This window comes from Sciurus vulgaris (assembly GCF_902686455.1).
Source record: "Sciurus vulgaris genome assembly, contig: HiC_scaffold_139_arrow_ctg1, whole genome shotgun sequence".
Classification (NCBI taxonomy): domain Eukaryota; kingdom Metazoa; phylum Chordata; class Mammalia; order Rodentia; family Sciuridae; genus Sciurus; species Sciurus vulgaris.
In genome coordinates, this window is record NW_027632914.1 from 844683 (window position 1) to 868622 (window position 23940).

A 23940-nucleotide genomic window follows, 5' to 3' on the forward strand; every position below is an offset into this window, starting at 1 on the left:
ATCTGTGAATTACCACTAGATGGGGTTCTCCTAGCAGTGAGTGCAAGATTGATGGAACTTCAAATGATCATGGGCAAGAACTGACTCAGTGAACAGATCTCTCTAGTCCAGATTCCATGGGTAATTCCAGTGGGAGGGATGTACACCAGAGTGACAAGCGACAAGTGAATGGTTTCCAGGGCCATAGATTCATGTAATAAATGAAACTCAGTAGCAGAGCTTTAGGACATTTCATCAGCAGAAATACAGGGTCCTGTAAGTAAAGACCTAGGAGCCACTACTTCTGTAGACCCACCTGAAACAGGTTGAATATATTTAACTTTGGTTCAACTCATCTAAATTTTACCAAAACAGCAGTAGTTGGAGGACATCCAGCCTGGGTCAGAATGCCTATGCTAACACAACCTCCTGTAGCATATTGGTGACTGAAGATAAAATGTCATGGCTCAGCTGTGTGCCAAACTTCAAATGAACAGTGGGCACAGGAAATAGACTGGGGCTGGGCCAGAACAAACAACCTAATGAGGGAAGGATTAATTCACTAGTGGATAGTCAGGAACTGAAATTACAGTGGCCAGGAGAGGTGTGGAGGATGGAAATTCGATCCTGTTAACAAGGACAGACAAGATTTTGTCAAGTGGAACTTGGCAGCACAAGACTCCAGACTGAAACAATAAACTGTCAGGAATGTGGCTGGGCCTTAGGTCCTGAGATTTGTCCACAGTGGGGTTGAAGCAGACAGAATAAAAGAATGGAGTTTTGAGCCTGGAAAGTTCTTGGCAAGAGCAAGTCTGACTATCAAGGTCACTGCTAGAAGTTTTTCCAGGCAAAACTTTTTTAAGTCCAATACTAAAATTGTGAATTGAAAACAAGAGATAAGCCTAGTCCTATGAAATGGCAACCACAAAAAGAGGACCAAGAAATTACAAGAATTTACTAGGCAAGAATTTACTCAGGCAAGCCCAACTGAGAATGGCTAGGACCTGGAGCTCATGCAGAGCAAGGTGGGAAGGCGGTGTTCAGAGTCCACACTGTTATCTGCCAGCATCTTTCTAATTTCTTTTTTCTACCACTTGTTTCCTCTGTGTTTGTATTGGTGTTGGCTTCAGAAGAGCAAGAACAATTGGTGAATAGATGGTGGTGGCACAGAATTTTCCCTGTGTGGGCTTCTGCAATCACCAATTGGCCCAGGGACAGGCTGCAGCAGAGGAGGTATAAGAAGGTGAAAGTCAGGCAGATTTCAGGCCTCAGGAGGGTAGGGACACAAAGTTCCATAGGTGGAAGAATACAAACCTCCAACATAAGGGACAGCCTGCCAGTAGCTGAAGAATCTGCACACTGCCAAAACTTTTGGGCAGAAAGGAACACTAGTCTTCCAAGCAATAAGCCCGAGGGCACCTCCATGTTCCACAATGCAGTCCTGAGGGGGTCAGAGTGCCAATCAAGCACTACATTTCACAGGGTCAATGAATTTGTTCAAAAGGCACCTCCATTTGCATTTGATTCTCAAAACTATCCCAAGATGTGGAAAGGCAACCACTATCATCTCCATGTAGATTACATACTGCAGAAATAAATGCTTGTGGCTGTTCCACTGTCTTTACATATGACAAGTGTTGATTCAATAATTTCAAAAGATTCACTATAATGAAACTGTCTATTTTTGGTTTGAAGATGAATGTAACAGTCTAATGGAGCACTCCAGAGTGGAATTCCTACTGGAAAGGGGCACCTTTGCACCTCCCAGCCTCTCCAGGGGCAATTTTTGACAACATATTCAGGATGAGGAAACAACTTTGCATTCGATCTGAACAATGGATGGACAAGGTAGAATTTGTTAGACACAAGAAAATAACTGCTCACCTGACATACTTTGTCCTTTGACAAAACATTAGATGAACTTCTTATAAAATCAAAACTTTCCTCCGAGGTTGAAATTCTACTCTGAAGTTCCATAAAGCTAACAACTACAACAGGCATCTACCAGAACACAAGAACTTATTAGATGATAAGTTCCATGGAGCACTTCACAGATACCATATCTAGGAAAACAGCATACTTCAAATTCAACAATTATCAGGCTACTTTACTATGCTGATTAAATTTTTAAAATAAACCTGGGAGAGGAATTCAGTTAAATTTTTATTTGAGCCATATATACCTTATCAAATCTTCTTCTGTAAGGAAAGTCTAATTTAATTTCACAAATGCACTATACAACAGAAAACATTTCCAATTATACATGCATCCTTTAAAACAACATTTGGAGGACAATGCTATTAGTCATAATATGTGCTGATATAAAAACCACACTCTGTAATTGAGGGATAGATGCATCTCTGCAGACCAAGCAAAGTCCCCATCTTCCAAATGATATACAGTTCATTCCTCTCTCATCTGAAGTGGAATTACTCCATAGCTGCTTTCCACATAAACTTCCTGCACTACAAAAAAGACAGCCTCTCAAAAGTTACACTTTATATGTCTAGGCCATTTAGGAGTGAGCTAGTAAATTCACCAAAGTTAACAGTATTATTTGGGAAGAAAACAATGTTGGCTCAAGAAATGACAATGTATTTTAGGTAAAAAAGTGGAAAATTAATTCTAATGTGCAAACACATAAGGAAATTTACTTTTAATCATCTCCTTTAATTTTTTGTTTAGGAGGATGGATACAAAATTCTAGTTCTGATAATTTCACATTTTTTTTCCATGTTCAATTTCATCAGGTTGACAGCAATTAAAAGCTGAAGTATGATTAAACGAAGTTCATGTTTTTGCTCATTAAAGCTTGAAATAAAAATTTTCTCTACTAATAATCTTTGTTATTAATAATGAAGAAAAAGGAAAGTAACAAACGAAACAATGCTTATGGTACTCATAAATAATCTTCAGGAATAAACTAATATTTTGGTATTCTCCTGCCCCAGGAAGAAAGAGAATAATACATATTCATATAATTTTCTAATCTTTAAAACAATATTTTCTAAATAAATTTTAATGTGTCCTTAATACAAAACTATTCTTATTACAACAATACTTCTTTCTCTAAATGAAAACCAATTCCACATGTTCCTCTTCCAGAAATCATTTGCCTTATATTAATTTTCCATGCCAAACATTATTTCAGTCTATTTTCATCACAAAATCTCTTCCAAATATCAAGACCATTTGAATAATTAATGAACATTACTGTGCCACTTGCCATACACAGCCTCTGAGCATGGGCTGTGGTACAGGTCCAAATGGCAGTACTCAGGCTGGGCAGGACCGCCTCACCAACAACCTTGGTTCTCCTACATGTCCTGACCCTTTCTGGTCACACATTCCCAACCCACACACACACACTCACTCACTCTCCATTTACTTTTTCACCCTTCTAATTTCTGTCTCCTTTGCTCTTTCTTTTGCAAAAGGCAACAAAAGACAGTCCAAGTGGTAGGAGGCCCGGTCCCACCCCAAGAACTCCTCCTCTGCCTGGTCCTGGCTACTGCTGCACAGCTCCTCCTCCCCTTTCTCCTAGCCTTCCTACCCGAACACCCGTGCCAGCAGACCCTGAGCGCCCCGCGTCCCCCCACCACCGCCCCCAGCATTGGTAGCACTGCTGTAATGCACGAGCTGTCTGTTTGAAACTGAAATCTGACTGCTCTCTGAGCATACCCTGTTGCCCTGCTGGTGCCTTGGCAGCCTACCTCCCACATGTTTTCTTGACATGGGTCTTCTGCCTGGCTGGAGGCATCCAAAGACAGCAGAGTGATCCACCATGAGGAACCGGGGCTTCGGTGAATGGGCACAGTGCTGGAGCCAGGAAAGCGGCCAGAGACTAAGAAAGCATGCCCTGCGCAGGCACCTCAAGTGCAGGAGGAGGCTCTCCAGGTGGCCTCTGCGTGGCATGCGATAAGGAAGAGGGGACACTGGATGCTTCCCGGAGGCCTGTGCCTCACTGGAACCGTGCACTCTAAGAGAATGCCCTTCTGCTTTTCACACATGCGCTCTGGAGAATTACAGCAGCCCTGTGGAACCAAGAGGGACCAACATGGACAACTTCGTGCTGGTGCTGGCTGTATTGCCTCTCTCCACCATGCAGGGCTGAATTGGTGGGCCAGAGTCCACACCTATCTCAGGCTTTGCCTCATGGTGACAGCTTGCTGATGTTGGCACCTGCAGTGAAGGCCGACCTTTGGACGCCTCCCGGCCGGGTGATTTCCCAATATCCACCATAGGAACGTCCCGCTGGGGACACTGAGGCTCTGCGTGCACAAAAAAGAGTGTCACCTTATTTCTATACATATACACACATGCACAGGCACACACACACTTTACACAGTATTACATATTAAACCCATTATTTATATATATATATATATACACACATATATATATATAGATAGATAGATAGATAGATAGATAGATAGATAGATGAGAAACAGAGAAATGTGGGAGAAATAACCAATCCCCTGCATTCTCTTCACTTCCTGGCTGCATGTAAGAAGAGTTGCACAAGTTCATGGGCAGGCAGATCGAGAGCAAAACCAACACAAACCTAGCCAGGAAGATAAGCAGACTCTCCTGCTCCAGTTTTCACACTCCAAGTCTCTACCTTAAGAACAAGTTGAAATCAGCTTTACTCTACAGGCTGTGCAGGAAGAGTTCCAGAAAGGAGATCCACAACAGATCAGCAACAATTGCCAACCTGGGACTGATGGATGGGTAAACAACACATCACCTAAGTACTTTCCCCTGATTTATTCCAAGACCAACATTAATTCCTTGAATACCTTATGTGCAATTCAAGCTTGGGGCTCCTACAGGTAGTTGCCACAGATGCTGTCATAAACACCCTATGGAATCAAACAAGTGCTGATCCCGGCACTCCCATGCAAGCACGGATGGGCACACACAGGCACAGTTACAAACGTACAAACACAAACACACACACACACGCACACACAGTCTATGAGCTCAGCCAGGCCTCATTTTTAATCCGTTGGATCCCTCATCAGAGAGAAATTAAAAGTAAAGAAGTTGGGTGGGGTGACCCGGGCTACATCCTGGCAAACACAGCTTAAACAGTATTACATATGTAACATATAAACACATTTATCTTGTGTGTGTGTGTATATATATACATATATATATGCAAAATATATATCTATGTAAATATATGCAAAAAATATATATATATACATATATGTGAAAAAGAGAAACCTGAGAAAAAAACGCAAACCAGTGAATTCTCTTGAGTTGTAACCAGCATGTAGGAAGAGTTGCACAAGTACATGGGCATACAGATCAAGAGAAAATCCAATACACACCTAGTCAGGAACATAAGAAGAATCCACTGTTCCATTTTTCACCCTCCATGTCTCTACCTTAAAAACCAAGTGAAATCACCCCTGCTCGAAGGAGTCTCTGTCAGAAGAGGGTTCCAGTAAGGAGATCCACTACAATTCAGCAACAGCTGCCAAGCTGGCATTGAATGGAATGATGTGTAAAGAACACACCACCGAAGTATTTTCACCTGCTTTATTCAAAAACCAACATTTATTTCTTAGATAACTTAAGTGCAATTCAAGCATGGGGCTCCTACATGTGGTTGACACAGATACATTCATAAACACCCTATGAAATCAAACAAGGGCCCCACCTACTACTTACATGCAGCATGGATGGGCACACACAGGTCCACATATACACACAAACACACACACACAAACACACACACACACAGTGTATGAGCTCAGCCATGCCTCATTTTTAATGCCTTGTATCCCTCATCAGATGGAGAGAAATTAAAAGTAAAGAACTTGGGTGGGGTGACCTGGGTTCTTCCTGGCACACACACAGCTTAAACATATTACATATGTAACATATAAATATATTCATCATGTGTGTGTCTGTATATATATATATATATATATATATATATATATGTGAAACAGAGCAACCTGAGAAAACTACCCAAACCACTGCATTCTCCTCAAATCTAACCAGCATGTAAGAAGAGTTGCACAAGTGCATGGGCATACAGATCAAGAGAAAATCCAATACACACATAGCCAGGAACATAAGCAGAATCCACTGTTCCATTTTTCACCCTCCACATATCTACGCCTTAAAAATAAGGTGAAATCACCCCTGCTTGAAGGAGGCTCTCTCAGAATAGGGTTCCAGTAAGGAGATCCACCGCATTCAGCAACCGCTGCCAAGCTGGGACTGAATGGAACGATGTGTAAAGAACACACCACCAAAGTACTTTCACCTGCTTTAGTCCAAGACCAACATTTATTTCTTGGATAACTTATGTGCAATTCAAGCATGGGGCTCCTACAGGTGGTTGACTCAGGTGATTTCATAAACATCCTATGAAATCAAACAATGGCTCCACCCGGTACTTACATGCAAGCATGTATGGGCACACACAGGTCCACACAAACACACACACACACACACACACACACACACACAAACTCACTCAAACACACATTCTTTGAGCTTAGCAAGACCTCATGTTTAATACCTTAGATTGTGCATCAGCGGGAGAGAAAACAAAGGGAATGTAAGTTGGGTGAGGTGAACTGGGCTCTCTACTGGCCATCTCCCCCTTAATCACATCCCATTACAGGCACTTGCATGGCACACAGGAATGTCCCAAACACCTCCCGGGAGCTGCAATGCCATGTTCACCTGATCAACTTCTGGAGTTGTCAGCCCCAGCCCAACGCCAAGTTCACACAACAAAACCTTTGATTCCAGCCACAATTTCACCTTTGAACTTCTCTAACAAAAATATTTCTCCTAGCACAGAAAACATTTTCCTCCTCTAGCAAGGTGATAAACCAAGAAACCATGTCATCCATCCACTACTGCTCCTGCCTTTGCTGAGCACTGGGTGGCAATGCAGTCCTTACCTGGCAGTCGAGCTCCAGGTGGCCTTCCCAGGGTAGTACTAACCACCTCCCCAAAACACTGGGGTCGTCTGCTCCACCACCTCTTTGTTCCCTGCCTCTTGACTGACTTCAGGTAGCTGTTCACTCTAGGTTCTCAATTCCCTGTCTGGAGCTGTCCTTCAATCCATCACCTCGTCTTCCAGAAGCACTGCTACCTGTGGGAACTAACGAAGGGCACTGGATACAGGATGGCATAGACTTGTCCCTTGGTGTGCACCCTTGGCACCAAGAGAGCTCCACCTGCGGGATACTGTGCCACATGCCATATACAGCCTGTGAGCATGGGCTGTGGTACAGGTCCAAATGGCAGCACTCAGGCTGGGCAGGACCGCCTCACCAACAACCCTGGTTCTCCTACATGTCCTGGCCCTTTCTGGTCACACATTCCCAACCCACACACACACACTCACTCACTCTCCACTTACTTTTTCATCCTTCTAATTTCTGTCTCCTTTATTTTGCTCTCTCTTTTGCAAAAGGCAACAAAAGACAGTCCAAGTGGTAGGAGGCCCGGTCCCACCCCAAGAACTCCTCCTCTGCCTGGTGCTGGTGGTCCTGGCTACTGCTGCACAGCTCATCCTCCCCTTTCTCCTAGCATTCCTACCTGAACACCCATGCCAGCAGACCCTGAGCGCCCCGCGTCCCCCCACTACCGCCCCCAGCATTGGTAGCACTGCTGTAATGCACGAGCTGTCTGTTTGAAACTGAAATCTGACTGCTTTCTGAGCATACCCAGTTGCCCTGCTGGTGCCTTGGCTGCCTACCTCCCACGTTTTCTTGACTTGCGTCTTCTGCCTGGACCGAGGCATCCAAAGACAACAGTGTGATCCACCTTGAGGAGCTGGGGCTTGCACGACCGGGCACAGTGCTGGAGCCAGGAAAGCAGTCAGAGACTAAGAAAGCATACGCAGGGCGGCCGCCTCAAGTGCTGGAGGAGGCGCTCCAGGTGGACTCTGGGCAGCATGCGTCAGGGAAGATGGGGCACTGGATGCTTCCCAGAAGCCGGTGCCTCACCGGTCCAGCGCACACTAAAGAATGCCCTTTTGCTTTTCCCGCATGTGCTCTGGAGAATGATGGCAGCACTGTGGAGCCAAGTGGGGCGAGCCTGGACAACTTCACGCTGGTGCTGGCTGCATGGCCTCTCTCCAACATGCAGGGCTGAATTGGTGGGCTGGAGTCCACAGCCTATCTCAGGCTTTGCCTCATGGGTACAGCTTGCTTGATGTACGCAACTGCAGTGAAGGTGGATCTTTGGACACCTCCAGGCCCAGTAATATCCCAAAATCCACCATGGGCTCTTCCCGCTGGGAACACTGAGACTCTGTGTTCCAAAAAAGAGTGTCAACTTATTTCTATACATATACACACACACGCACACGCACAGGCACACACACATGTTACACAGTAATACCTATTTAACCCATTATATATATATTTATATATATATATGTATATATATATGAGAAACATATCTATATATGAGAAACAGAGACCCTGGGAGAAATAACCAAACCCCTGCATTCTCTTTACTTCGAGGCTGCATATAAGTAAAGTGGCACAAGTTCATGGGCAGGCAGATCAAGAGCAAAACCAACACAAACCTGGGGAGGAAGATAAGCAGACTCTCCTGCTACAGTTTTCACCTTCCAAGTCTCCACCTTAAAAACAAGGTGAAATCAGCTTTGCTCTAAGTAGGCTCTGCCGGAACATTTCCAGAAAGGAGTTACACTATAATTCAGCAACCACTGCCAAGCAAGAACTGACTGCATGGATGTGTAAAATACACACCACCTAAGCACTTTCTCCTGCTTTAGTCCAAGACCAACATTAATTCCTTGGATACCTTATGTGCAATTCAAGCATGGGGCTCCTACAGGTGGTTGCCACAGATGCTGTCATAAACACACTTTGGAATCAAACAAGTGCTGATCTCAGCACTCACATGAAAGCATGGATGGGCACACGCAGGTTCAGTTACGAACACACACACACACACACACACACACAGTGTAAGAGCTCAGCCATGCCTCATTTTTAATGCCTTGTATCCCTCATCAGATGGAGAGAAATTAAAAGTAAAGAACTTGGGTGGGGTGACCTGGGTTCTCTCCTGGCACACACACAGCTTAAACAGTATTACATATGTAACATAAACATATTCATCATGTGTGTGTCTGTATATATATATATATATATATATATATATATATATATATATATATATATATATATGTAACAGAGCAACCTGAGAAAACTACCCAAACCCCTGCATTCTCCTCAAATCTAACCAGCATGTAAGAAGAGTTCCACAAGTGCATGGGCATACAAATCAAGAGAAAATCCAATACACACCTAGCCAGGAACATAAGAAGAATCCACTGTTCCATTTTTCACCCTCCAAGACTCTACCTTAAAAACAAGGTGAAATCACCCCTGCTCGAAGGAGGCTCTGTCACAAGAGGGTTCCAGTAAGGAGATCCACTACAATTCAGCAACCACTGCGAGCTGGCACTGAATGGAACGATGTGTAAAGAACACACCACCAAAGTACTTTCACCTGCTTTATTCCAAAACCAACATTTATTTCTTGGATAATTTATGTGCAATTTAATCATGGAGCTCCTACAGGTGGTTGACTCAGATGTTTTCATAAACACCCTATGAAATCAAACAAGGGCCCCACCCGGTACTTGCATGCAAGCATGGATGGGCACACACAGGTCCACATACACACACACACACACACACACACTCACACATACATTCTTTGAGCTCAGGAAGACCTCATGTATAATACCTTAGATTGCTCACCAGCAGGAGAGAAATCAAAGGGAAAGTAAGTTGGGTGAGTTGACCGGGGCTCTCTCCTGGCCATCTCTCCCCTTAATTACGCCCTATTACAGGCACTTGCATGGCACACAGGAATGTCCCAAACACCTCCCGGGAGCTGCATTGCCTTCTGCATCTGATCACCTTCTGGAGTTGTGAGCCCCAGCCCAACCCCAATTTCATACAACAAACCCTTTGGTTCCAGCCACAATTCCCCCTTTGAACTTCTCTAACAAAAATATTTCTCCTAGCACAGAAAACATTTTCCTCCTCTAGCAAGGTGATAAACCAAGAAACCATGTCATCCATCCACTACTGCTCCTGCCTTTGCTGAGCACTGGGTGGCAATGCAGTCCTTACCTGGCAGTCGAGCTCCAGGTGGCCTTCCCAGGGTAGTACTAACCACCTCCCCAAAACACTGGGGTCGTCTGCTCCACCACCTCTTTGTCCCCTGCCTCTTGACTGACTTCAGGTAGCTCTTGACTCTAGGATCTCAAGTCCCTCCCTGGAGCTGTCCTTCAATCCATCACCTCATCTTCCAGAAGCGCTGCTACCTGTGGGAACTAACGAAGAGCACTGGATAAAGGATGGCATAGACTTGTCCCTTGGTGTGCACCCCTGGCACCAAGAGAGCTCCACCTGCGGGATACTGTGCCACATGCCATATTCAGCCCCTGAGCATGGGCTGTGGTACAGGTCCAAAAGGCAGCACTCAGGCTGCGCAGGGCTGCCTCACCAACAACCCTGGTTCTCCTACATGCCCTGGCCAATTCTGTTCACACATTCCCACCCCACACACATACACAGTCACTCACTCTCCACTTACTTTTTCACCCTTCTAATTTCTGTCTCCTTTATTTTGCTCTCTCTTTTGCAAAAGGCAACAAAAGACAGTCCAAGTGGTAGGCAGTCCTGTCCCACCCCAAGACCTCCTCCTCTGCCTGGTGCTTGTGGTCCTGGCTACCGCTGCACAGCTCCTCCTCCCCTTTCTCCTAGCCTTCCTATCCGAACATTCTCGCCCACGGTCCCTGAGGGCCCTGCACCTCCCAATCCCCACACCCCAGTCACCCCACCCCCGCCCCCAGCATTGGTAGCACTGCTGTAATGCAGGAGCTGCCTGTTTGAAACTGAAACCTGACTGCTTTCTGAGCATAACCAGTTGCCCTGCTGGTGCCTCAGCTGCCTACCTCCCACGTTTTTTCTTGACTTGCGTCTTCTGCCTGGCCAGAGGCATCCAAAGACAGCAGAGTGATCCACCATGAGGAGGCAGGGCTTGGGTGACAGGGCACAGTGCTGGAGACAGGAAAGCCGCAAGAGACTAAGAAAGCATGCACTGGGCGGCTGCCTCAAGTGCAGGAGGAGGCTCCCCAGGTGGCCTCTGGGCGGCACGTGGGAGGGAACAGGGGGAACTGGACACTTCTCGGATGCTAGCGCCCCATGGGTTCCATGCAGGCTAAGAGAATGCCCTCCTGCTTTTCGCACATGCGCTCTGGGGAAGGACGGCAGCCCTGTGGTGCCAAGAGGGGTGAGTCTGGACAACTTCGCGCTGGTGCTGGCTTCATGGACTCTCTGCACCATGAAGGGCTGAATTGGTGGGCCATAATCCACAGCCTGTCTCAGGCTTTGCCTCGTGGGGACAGCTTGCTGATGTTGGCACCTGCAGTGAAGGCGGACCTTTGGAAGCCTCCCTGCCCGATGATGTCCCAACATCCACCATGGGAATGTCACGCTGGGTACACCGATGCTGTGTGTGCACAAAAAAGAGTGTCACCTTATTTCTATCTGTATACACACATGCACATGCACAGGCACACACACGTTACACAGTATTACATATTTAACCCAGTATTTATATACATATTTTATATAAATAAATATAAATATATAAATATAAATATATAAATATGTGGAAAAGAGTAACCTGGGAGAAATAACCAAACACCTGCATTCTCCTCACTTCCACGCTGCATGTAAGAAGAGTTGCACAAGTTCATGGGCAGGCAGATCAAGAGCAAAACCAACACAAACCTAGCCAGGAAGATAAGCAGATTCTCCTGCTCCACTTTTCACCCAAGTCTGTACCTTAAAAACAAGGTGAAATCAGCTTTGCTCTAAGTAGGCTGTGACCGAAGAGTTCCAGAAAGGACATAGACTACATTTCAGCAACCATTTCCAAGCTGGAACTGACTGCATGGTTGTGTAAAACACACACTACCTAAGTACTTTCACCTGCTTTATTCCAAGACCCACATTTATGTCTTGGATACCTTATTTGCAATTCAAGCATGGGGCTCCTACAGGTGGTTGGCTCAGATGCTGTCAAATGCACCCTATAAATCCAAACTAGTGCTGAAGCCGGCACTCCCTTGCAAACGTGGATGGGCACAAACAGGTAGAGGTACACACACACATACACACTGTCTATCAGCTCAGCCAGACCTCATGTTTAATACCTTAGATCTCTCATCAGAAGGAGAGAAATCAAAGGGAAAGACAGTTGGGTGGGGTGACCTGGGCTCTATCCTGGCCATCTCTCCCTTTATTAACATTCCATTACAGGCACTTACATGGTACTCAGGAATTTCCCAAACACAGTCCAGATGCTGCAAGGACCTCTGCACCTGAACACCTTCTGGAGTTCTCTACCCCAGCCCAACCCCAGGTTCATGGAACAACCACTTTGGTTCTAGCCACAATTAACTCTTTTAACTTCCCTAACAAAACTATTTCCGCCTAGCTCAGAAAATATTTTCCTCCTTTAGCAAGGTGATCAACCATGATAGCATGTCATCCATCCACTAGTGCCCCTGGCTTTGCTGATCACTGGGGGGCAATGCAGTACTTACCTGGCAGTTGAGATCCTGGTGGCCTTCCCAGGGCAATACTCTCCACCTACCCAAAAGGCTGGGGTTGTCTGCTCCACCACCTCTTTTTCCCCTGCCTCTTGACTGACTTCAGGTACCTGTTGTCTCGAGGACCGCAAGTACCTGCATGGAGCTGTCCTTCAATCCATCACCTAGTCTTCAAGAAGCGATGCTACCTGTGGGAACTAATGATGAGCACTGGATTAAGGATAGCACAGACTTGGCCCTCAATGTACACCCCTGGCACCAAGAGAGCTCCACCTGGCGGCCACTGTGCCACCTGCCATATCCAGCCTCTGGGCAGGGTTTGCAACACATACCCAAATGGCAGCTCTCAGGCTCAGAAGGGCCACCTGGCCAACAACCCTGGTTCTCCTTCATGCCCTGGCCCTTTCTGGTCACACCTTCCCACCCCACACACAAACTCACTCACTCTCCACTTACTTTTTCAACCTTCTAATTTCTGTCTCCTTTATTTTCTACTCTCTTTTCCAAAAGACAACAAAAGACAATCCAAAGACTGATGTGGTAGTAAGATTACTGGGCTAATTGTCTGGAAGACCTAGATCTAAAGTTCAGTTCTACCAGTTTTCAGTTTTCCCAGTCAAGTTATTCAACCTCATTTCCTGCATCTATGAGATTGCAAAAATAATACTTAGGTTAATGAGCAGCTATGTCACTTGCCCACCAGTGACTGTCCCCTGGACTAGCAAATACTGATGGAGCAACTTAGACACATGCTTCTTTCCCCTGTAGCTGATGACAGCCCCTCAAAGCTGGGCTGCTTGTAGGCTCCCTTCCATACAGCCCCTCTCAGAAGAACCCGTCTCCTCATTCTGCACCCCTCCTTTCTCCACTGCCAAGAGAAAAAGTTATAACAGCATGAGCTGTGTTTCCTGTCTCAAAGCAGCAGGGTGCAAAGCATTTTCTGTTTTATTATAAACAAAAAGGACTGCTGTTTGGGGACACTTTATGCTAAGCTTTATGCTTAAAATCTAGCATCTTTTTAAATCTTTACCCTGACTCAGAGATAAACATTAGCAAGCCCATTTTACAGGTGAGGAATTTCCACTTGCTGGTGAGGTAACTTGTCCAGGGACATCAGTTAAACAATCAGTTGAAGCCTGGATTCCAACTGACGTGACAGCATCCCACAGTTGTATTTTCTCTCACTGTTGAGCCCTCGGTATCCAAAAGGTAACCTGTGAACACGGGGAGGACAGCAAGGTGAGAGGTGGTGCCCACTCTAGAGATGCTCCCCTTTTGCAGGTGAAAGATAAAGAAAAGAAAAAGGTGGTCATTAATGTCGATTTGGTGGCTGCCATGTGCCAGGTGTGTGTGTCGCACCCTCATCCCAACACCTCCTCGCCTCCATCTGGCAAGGCAGCTGATGCATTCTGTGTTTTATGTTCCTGGAGAGGAAGTAACCTGCCCTAGACCACACAGTTATGATGATTCCAACTCCTGCCTGTGAGTTCTATCATTTGTAGCCCCCTGTACTAGACTCACTGAGATACAGTTAATACTGTACAAAGGTTGAAGATGATCAACCTTTGGCTGTTTAAAAACTGCCAATGGATACATCCACTTGAGAGCTGAAAATGACAGATTAACACAAATAAGGATTACAACATACCAAATCATCTCATTTAGACCCTAAATTTTAGAGAATTACTATGAAAAACAACATGAAATGTCAAATGACTTGAAAGGAAACTTAAAATCCAAAAGTTCTATTAAAAGGCATCAATTACAAAATAGAACAGCAAAAGAACAGTAGGAACAAAATTTTCCACAATCACATTAACTTGCAATCCTTTAATAGTATGTCCTATGATTAGAACAGTATAGTTTCCAAACTGGGGTGTGCATCAAAAATCCAACTACTGGAGCCCACTTTAGAGTTTGTGATCCTTATCTACATTCCTAATGAGTTTCCAGATGCTACTGTTGGTCCAGGGACCACAGGTTCTCAGTGTATCCACCAAGTATGCCAGATGCCCTTCCAAGTTTCCCAACAAGCCTTAAGGATTACACGTCTGAGTCGTCGCTGATGTTCTTAAAGCATGCTTTGGGGATAAATGTGCATTACCTTATAATAAATCAGGAGCTTGTCAACATTTTTGTAAATTATTCAAAGTACCTTCTCCCTCCTGACTTCTGGTCATTTCTGTGATGTCAATGCATAACCCAGTAAAGTGGAGAGGAGGTGAAAATGAAAGCAACCAACTCTGCTATGTTAGAGCAGCTGGCAAATATAGATGAAGGCAATCTATACTAATGGCTAAAACTGAAATGGGGATTATCTGCATGAATTTGAATGATCCACTCTCTCTGTTCCAGATACAACTGCTAATAAAAACAGCAACCTCACCAAAGTTGACTCAAGGGTCAAGGCAAGGGACTGACAGGGAAAGCCCATTTGTTTCTGCCTGTTTGCATGACTCACCTAAATCTGACAGTCTGAGGTGGCCAGTGGTTAGTCTAATGAAGGTAAACTTCATTTGTTGATGACAAAATAAACTAAATGCAGTAAATACCTTTTCTAGGGATTTCTGTGTCGCAAGTGAAGAACTGCAACTTACATTTTCTAATGTTCCCAAGTCTTGTTTGTGTCATGACTCAATTTTAAAGACGAAATCCCTCTTTCATATATTCATTCTGTAAAAATCCAAGAGGAAAATGACAGTGATCTTTCACCAGTTGTTTGGGGCTTGGAAATTCAGGAGCCTTTTCCAGCACAAGCACCATGCCATGCTTGGACTCTACCAACAGATCTAACCTCAAGTGTCAAAGAATCATTAGCTACTGGTTTTTGCAGAATTGTCAAGCAAACCAAATGCTATGTGCTTTTAAATAATTTAAACACTCTTACTTGTCACGCAGCATAAAATGCTAATAAAGAAGTTGTGAGGTTTAGCCAGTAAATATGGCTTTAAAAGGAGGTATCAAAAGCAAAATGCAATCAATAGGAACGTTATGAGACAAGACTAGAAAGAGCCCATTAACCCTGGGGACATGTGGTGGACCTTGGACTGGTGGAGGAACCACAGGGGAGGAGTCACTCATGCAGCAATGGGTACTTTAAGTTTAAAAACAAAAAACCAGAAAGGCTGAAAGTAATTACAATGTGCAATAAATAAAGGTGAATAGTATGAAATATAGAAGCGTTTTACTCAACTGAGGCATAATGGAGAGGCAGGCAATAAAACAAGAAAAATTTCAGAATATTAATTGTCAAAATATTCTGATCCAATATTTTATGTCACAATGACTAACGGAACATTTCATAGCTTATGTCTTCAAAATACAGTTTGTACACAAGTGAAACCAAAGGATACCATAGATAATGAGGTACAAATAAAACATGGAGACTAACTTTAAAATAATGCTAAGAAGAATAATGTCACAATCTGGCTATGGTGAATTGAGCAGCAATGAACATTGATGTGGCTGAAACAACCTAGATGTCCTTCAATTGAATGGATAAAGAAACTGTGGCATATATATATATATATATATATATATATATATATATAATGGAATATTACTCTGCCATAAAGAATGATAAAATTATGGCATTTGCAGGCAAATGGATGAAATTGGAGAATATCATGCTAAGTGAGATAAGCCAATCTCAAAAAATCAAAGGACAAATGATCTTGCTAAGAAGCGGATGATGACATATAATGGGGGGTGGGAGGGATTAGCGTTAGGGTTAGGGTTAGGTTTAGGGTTAGGGTTAAGGAGGGTGGCAAGAAGGGAGGAAGGAAGGACTGTATAGAGGGAAAAGAGGGGTGGGGGGGAAGGAAAAAATAACAGAATAAATCAAACAACCTTACCCTATGTAAATTTATGATTACACAAATGGTATGCCTTTACCTCATGTACAGAGAAACAACATGTATCCCATTTGGTTACAATAAAAAAAAAGAACAATGTCACCAGAGGAAAACACTATAGAGTTAATATAGCAAATGACAATAGCTGTTTCAGAAGTCTGTTTTCTCCCTCTCCTATCATGTGGAAACATAAATAAAATACCGTTGAAAGTACAGCAAACTTTCAACAGTGGATGCGCTTTCTTTATGATCTCAAAGTATTCATTTGCTCACCCTAGAGCCAGCACCATCAGCAAGGACCCAGTGTGGGCTGCCATTTGGAAGCAAACCTATGCCCTTCACAAGAACCACGAGATGAACCCCATGTAGCCACTCCTATGCCATCACCTGCACCTTCTCAAGAACCTGGGCACTGGGAGTTCTCTCACCTCAACTGAAGGGCAGAGGGGTGACATGCTGTTGGGGACAAGGCTCACGTGTTCTACAGTAGGAGTAGGTGTTTCAGGCTCTCATGAAACACCAAGAAGCCGTTGGGAGTAATAGTCCTCACAAATGTAGGAACTTTGCTGTGAGGAGAGAAACATTAGATATATTTTTCTGAATCACCAACTTTTCTCTAGTTAACATTCAAAGAAAATTGTTATCAAATATTATCACTTTTGTGTTTGAACAGGGTTCAAGACTGTTATCAACAGTTTACTTCAATCTCAGAGTACCTGGGTAGAAAACTAATATAAAGAGTAAAAAATGATTGAGAAGGAAACAGCACCATTCTCCAACACTACAGATTCCCATAAGTAGCAAAGAACAAAGTTCCTCTGGTTTCATTATTCTAGTGACCAAGCCACAGCACAAAACCAGCTCCAATCTCTTCAAATTTGACTACATTTCTTCCTTCCAATAAAGATAGCTTAAAGAAGTATTTTCCTTACGTTATCAAAGTAAAGGCACAAAAATCTATCTCCAAGAACACAAAATTCAAAGTTAAAATTTTATTTGAAAAAATAAGTGTCATTGTAAACTGAAAATACAAAGTGGGGATATGATGCTATCTTGCAGATTAATTTAAAACACACACACAATCTTACTCAATTTGAAAGTGTTTAGGAAGCTGGAACTAAGTAAATTTCTCAAATGCTCCCAAAAAGAGGGTCTAGGAACTACAGATTGCAAAGAGGATTAGAAGAGTCATACCACAATCCTTAAGTCCTTTAAAATATACTTTGTAATAAAGTCATATACATAAATAGCATGAAAATGTCTCAATCAAAAGGTAAATTTGGTTTTGAACAATAGAGTAACAAAAATCATAAAGAATAACCATGTCCAAAAAAAGTGACCAATGTGGTAATAAGTTGTGGCATGCTACTAGATTTTCCTCTTGTTCTTATTTTATAAGAATAATTTCAGTAGAGACAGAAGACATGCTTACTAAATCTGCATATAAGAAAACCTGAGTATTTTGAGTGACAATACCAAGACTCGGAACAATTTTAACAATTTGATTCAACCAGCTGAAATAAAAAAAAAACCCTAACAAAGATAAATGTCAAGTTTCATTTTAAGTTCAAACAGATAACTGTGCAAATAAATAGGGGTCCAGACTTATCTCGACTGCGCTGTAAACTTCAAGGAATAGCAAGACTCATACAGCTCTGTTCAATCTACATTAAATAGTGTCAGACACCTGCACTTTCTTAATGTCTCCATTCCTGGCCTCCCATTTTCTGACAGCTGTCACCTTTTGGGTTATCAGTTTTTCTTTGTCCCACTTCCAATTTGCTGCTTCTAATCTCCTGACAGCTCTAGGAAAATCAGACAAGCAAGCAGGAGTTGTGCACAAGTAACAGAAGGATCCAGAAACTTTAATGAGGTTTGCTACACATATCTTAATTTCACAAACAGCTTTTGCTTTTTTCATCTCTGGCTCTGCTGCAGGTGGCTGCAACTGCAGGACACAGGTCCTCTACAGGTGATATATTTCTATGGCACAAGCAAATCAAGGAAGACAATAAGCTCTCGTGGTTAGTTGTTGCTCAGACTATGTCTGTAATACTGTTTTCAGTTCAAAGAAACAACTATGACATATTCAGCAATAAGACTAGTTGGTGAGGAAGTCTAAGGGTCCTGTTATATTAGGCCAAATAAATGTGCTGGGATGTTTAACCTTATGATCTTTGAAAATAGAACAAAATGTCTTGGCAGGGAGCAGTGTTGGTAGGAGAGCCACCATCAGAATGTCTGAAAGGCTGCTACAGGCAGGACGGGCCAGACTGGATATTCACTTCCCAAGTGGGATAAAGTGTGAACAACGGGCAAGCATGAAGGGAGAGCAGATTCTGACTTAAAGAAGACAAATATTTAAAATGTCCAACACTAAAGGAGTTGTTTTTCTAGGTAGTGAGCTACTTTACTCATCCTGAAAAGCACTTAATTTAAGGCTGGAGTCTCATTTCTCTGGGATGGTGTAAAAAGAATCCATGCACAGGTTAAACTTTACTCTTTTGGAGAACTGAACGCAGGGTACTTACCACAGTGCTACATCTTCAACCCCTCCGTAAATATTTTGAGACAGGGTCTGGCTTAGTTGCTTAGGGCTTCTCCAAAATGTTGAGGCGAGACTTGAACTTGCCATCCTCCTTTGGATTTCATTCTTCAAACTCTGCAAAAACAAAGCAGTGTAACAGAAATTTGTTTGCAATTGATTATCTTTAATGTACTACAATTAATTTTGCTACAAGACTGAAATAAAAAAAATAAGCACGACCAAGATATGAGTTTAGATTAACATATCAAAGTAAATTATGCCAATAAAATGATTCAGAATCACCCCCTAAACAGAACATGGCAAAACCATACTGCTAAAATGATAAAAGAATACATATTACACTTGAATGGTTTTAAAACACAGATCTCTAGATTTAAAGGATCTTTCACTTCAAATCCAATGATTCAACTGATTGGACTCGTGAATCTGAAAATAAAATTATGCCATTTATGCAAGGGAGTCTTTGCAATTCCTACAAACCTAAGGAAGGATGTTTAAACGGCAGGATAAAAGCTACCGCTTCTGAATCCCAGTGATCATTTGTACTGAGTGTCCTTGTTGTTCCAGGACCCCAAAGATGCAGTTGCAGCAGGTCTTATAATTAAAGAAACAAGAAAAAAAAAGAAAGAAAAAAAAAACCTCATCATTGAAAATTGCAGGGTACAGAATGTATTATTTGTAGCCTGATTAGGATGCCCCCATGAAATTTTTAGATGGTTTCATTCGCCACATACATGCTGTGCATTTTGTTTTTATGGTTTTTATGATACTTCTCACAGAATACATATCTTCCATTTCATGATAAAAATGTTTCCAGAAACTTTCTCTACTACCCAATTGTTCATGTTTAATAAAAGGGATATCCTTTCAAATTAATATTAAAAAAATTTTATTAAGGAAACTACCTTGAACTTTAATAATACAATGACATTTTCCAGGGTAGATTCAATAAGGTTGAAAGGTGTTTGATCCTTTCCAAGAATTTTATTATTGGACACACTCAAGAATATGTTTATAGTCCATTTTACCTATAATACAGTATTGAGGAATTATTTTAAAAATACATTATTGAATATTACTATACATAAGAATACTGCATTTTCTCTAGGTTTTTACAGAGACATCCCTTAACCATTTCTGCCATAAAGTCTGAAAACCAAAGTCATTTCTGTATATTAATTGTCTCATAATACTGAGTTCCAAGACAGCAAATTCCTTTTCCCCCTACTTGGTTCCCTTTAGTCTTTTATTTAAAGAGGGGGAAAATACACACACACACACACACACACACACACACACACACACACACACACTTCACAGTCACCTCAGTTGTCTTTTTACTAAAAATTCCCTATAGTTTACTCATTACAATTTCTCTTCAGCTGGCATCTCCTTCCTTTTATCTTAAAGTAATTGTTTCTTGTTTATATTAGTGATGATTTGTTTTAACCAATACATTCTGTCGGCTTTCTTTTACACAATGTGAAAAGGGTATTTGTATGCCCCAGAATGTCACATTTTGTTTTCATTTCAGCAGCACCTCCGCCCCCTCTCCATATTCCTCTCAAATATTTACCCTGAATGTTCACATAATCTTAATCTCCATTGTGAATCAAACACACCTCCTGTTATTCCCTCCCCATCAACTAAGCATTACTCATCACTCTTTCTTACTGACAATAACAAAAATGATGATAATCTCAAAGATATAAGGGTCACTAGTTTCAATTCTCAAGAGTAAACTTATCCTAAGTCCCTCCATAGCTAAAAATCCCTAACATCTTAGTTGTTCCCTCAGGGTACATACTAACTTGCTCCCTGTCTCAGTAAATGGGATATACACTGAGGGAGGAAAAGTCTGAAAGACAGAGGTTGGGATACATTTTCAGGGCTTGGAACGCTAAATGAATTAATCAGGCAAAAAGGGATCCTGAAATGTTATTCCACGAGGTAAATGATGTAACTACAGTTATACGGAGGTGGTTAAAAGCAATGAGGGTCAGGAGAATGAGGAAAACAAGTATTTTGAGAGTCTCCTCAATTGTTATTAATAAAGGCATGAATCAAGGGGACTGTAGAGAAGAAGGGATAGAAAGGAAAGAAAAGTATTCCCTAAAGTTTCACAAAACCCAAGGAATCATAGTTGAGTAATTTCAACAAATACATACTATGATGATCCCCATTTTTGTTTAGTAGCACATTCAAAGAAAATTCTTTATAAAACGAAAGTGATTAAGACATTCAGAGAGATGAGTTAAGAAACTTCAGGATTTGCACAGTAAAAAAATAAATGGGAAAAGGAACTGACAGGCTGTGATTTTTCAAAAGCAAAATTCAATTTTCAGAGAAATTTGAAAATTTACAAACTTCTCTGAAAATCCTTGTGATTTTTTTTCCATTTCACTAAAGGCAACTTCATCTACTGCTTTAGTAATAAATACAAGGGAATTAACTCAGACTGAAAGTCACTTATGACCTTTTAGTTTTTATCAAAATTAGAGTTTTGTAGGACAAAAAAATATTTGCCAAAGTATTCTAGGTTACCAATATCTTTAATATAGTAGTGACCTATTCACTGCTCCTGCCCAAAAACAATTTTAGAAAGCTGACTGGAAAAGTAGGAAGACATCATTTTCTTATTCAACATTACTGAATACATAACTATGCTAGGCCATATTCTGAACTAGAAACAGGGAATGCTTAAGTAATAAATAGCCTTTACCTAAAGAAAAGTCTGTTAAAAAAATCCCTAGGAAATACATACAAGAGAAGTAAACATCCAGAATGGCAATGTACACCTTATGAAAAATAATTACACTTTGGGCACAATTCAACTTTCATTATCTCAGTGCATTTAAATTTTCATAGCAAAAGGAAATATTTGCAAATTGGTGAGTGTACAAATTCTCAGTGGTAACTACTTTCCAAGAGCTAGTTTGGTACTACTTATATAATTGTTGAAGGATCAGCTGAACATTTAATTCACATTTTTTGGAAGGACAAGGTAATTCCAATAGAAGAAAAATAATGACTAGATATATGACATAAAAGCATTCCTACAACTCTCTATGTGGTTTGGGCCAAGTCAATTCCCTCCTGTATTATATCCTCAATTTTTCTTAATATCTGTTATGACCTACATCAGATATTAAAATAACAAATGCACGATACACTGCTAAAAAAATTGGAGGAAAAGTTTTACATAAACCCAAAGTTCAGTATTATAAATGAGCTTTCATTAGAAAACTTCACTCTACATAAAAAGGCAAAAATATCTTTTCACAGAATCCTTGTCAATGAAAAAAAACTGTAGGTTTTCATGAATTCATTTAATGAGTGTTTGTTGAGCACCTACAACGTGCTAGGGACTATTTAAAACTCTGGGTCTAGGAGAGTGAGGAAAATGGGCAAATTTGTGGAGCTTAATTGAATTAAGAATACATTTAGGGCTGGGATGTGGCTCAGTGGTAGGGTGCTCGCCTAGCAAATGTGAGGCGCTGGGTTCGATCCTCACTACCACATAAAAATAAATAAATAAATAAAAGTATATTAAAAAAAGAATACATTTAGGAAAATAGGAATTCACTGAAGAGGTGTTATTTGAGCAAAGACCTAAAAAGGTGAGTAACTGAACTGAGGAAAGCACACTTCAGGCAGAGGAAACAAAAGCAAACAGGTCCTCAAATCAGCTCACATGTAGATTAGTGAAGGAACAGCAAGGAATCTTTTGACGCTGGACTGGGCACAGTAAAACTAGTAAATGGGGTTACAGCAGGGAATAAAACAGTGTAAGGCCTGCAGGCTATTGTAAAGACTGATTTTTATTCTGAAGAGACAGTGTGTCTTTGGATGTTTTTAAGCAGGGAAGTGACATCAGTGACTTTTTAATAGTTGGACAATTAACTCTAAAATTAGGTTGTTCAGAAACAGCTACTTTAAGTCAAAAGATTTTTTTAACAATTTAAAATGAACACATGAATTTGGGAGGAAAACAAACAAAACATAAACAACAGGTCATACTAAAAATCCTTCGCTGCATGTGAAAGGGATAGACAGGTCAGAAACCAGGTGTGACAGCTTAACATTTACTGCCAACCAGATTTTCTGTGGGGATAACAGACCCTGATAGTGAGAAAAACTGAAGTTTTCGACAAAATCACTTGGCCGCTGATGAACCCGAAAACCCCTCCGTTTGACAGGGCATGTGTTTAAAGACTCACCTTCACCTCCTGAAGTAGGTGGGCCCGGAGAGCCAAGCCATCTGGGGAGTGAGACTCCTGAGCAGGGAGAAGGCTCTCCAGTGATGCAACGGAGCTGCCCAGCGGAGCACGGCTTATCTGGTCTACTGGCTGCCACAGGAACTTCAGGGTGCCAACCTCCAGGAGTCAGGGCTGCCTTCACCTGGCAATCGTATCTCCCGTGGGTGACAAGCAGACTCCACCCTGAGCGATAAACCACCATCAGGCCACCCAGTTTCCCAGAACCCTGTAGGAAGCTGCGATTCCACCCACCGGCAGGCCTGGGAAAGCCCCCAAGCAGACCCTGGTGAGAATGGTACCAGAGGAAACGCCCCATCGCGCCTTCCAGAGCCATGCTCCGGGGCCCGCAGGCCGCCACAGGCCCCTGCACGACCCGCGTGCAGGGTAAGACGACCGCCGTGTTACCACCGCAACACCCAGGGTCTGCCGGCCGCCTCTGAGGGCCCTGAGGTGGACCGGGAATGCTCACCCGGGGAGATGGGGAGCAGCTGGTCGGGAGCTCAATACTTCTTAGGAAAAGCCACCATTTCTCAGTTGATGACTTTCCCACCATCCTAGTCCCACACCCTTTTCACGCCCAATGCACTCACAAGTCCTTGATCACGACCATCTTCCGGGTTCTCCGTCGCAACGCCGCCGCTACCTCCT

At 42.5% G+C, this 23940-nt stretch overlaps 1 long non-coding RNA gene across 1 annotated transcript; it reads right to left on the reverse strand.

The window, feature by feature from the left end:
• Positions 1-18237: 18237 nt before the first annotated feature.
• On the reverse strand, positions 18238-23940 carry LOC306652193. The gene is made up of 3 exons (XR_013761317.1): positions 23879-23940; positions 23254-23475; positions 18238-19147 (listed from the first exon to the last, which is right to left on the reverse strand). It is a non-coding gene; the product is annotated as an uncharacterized lncRNA (long non-coding RNA).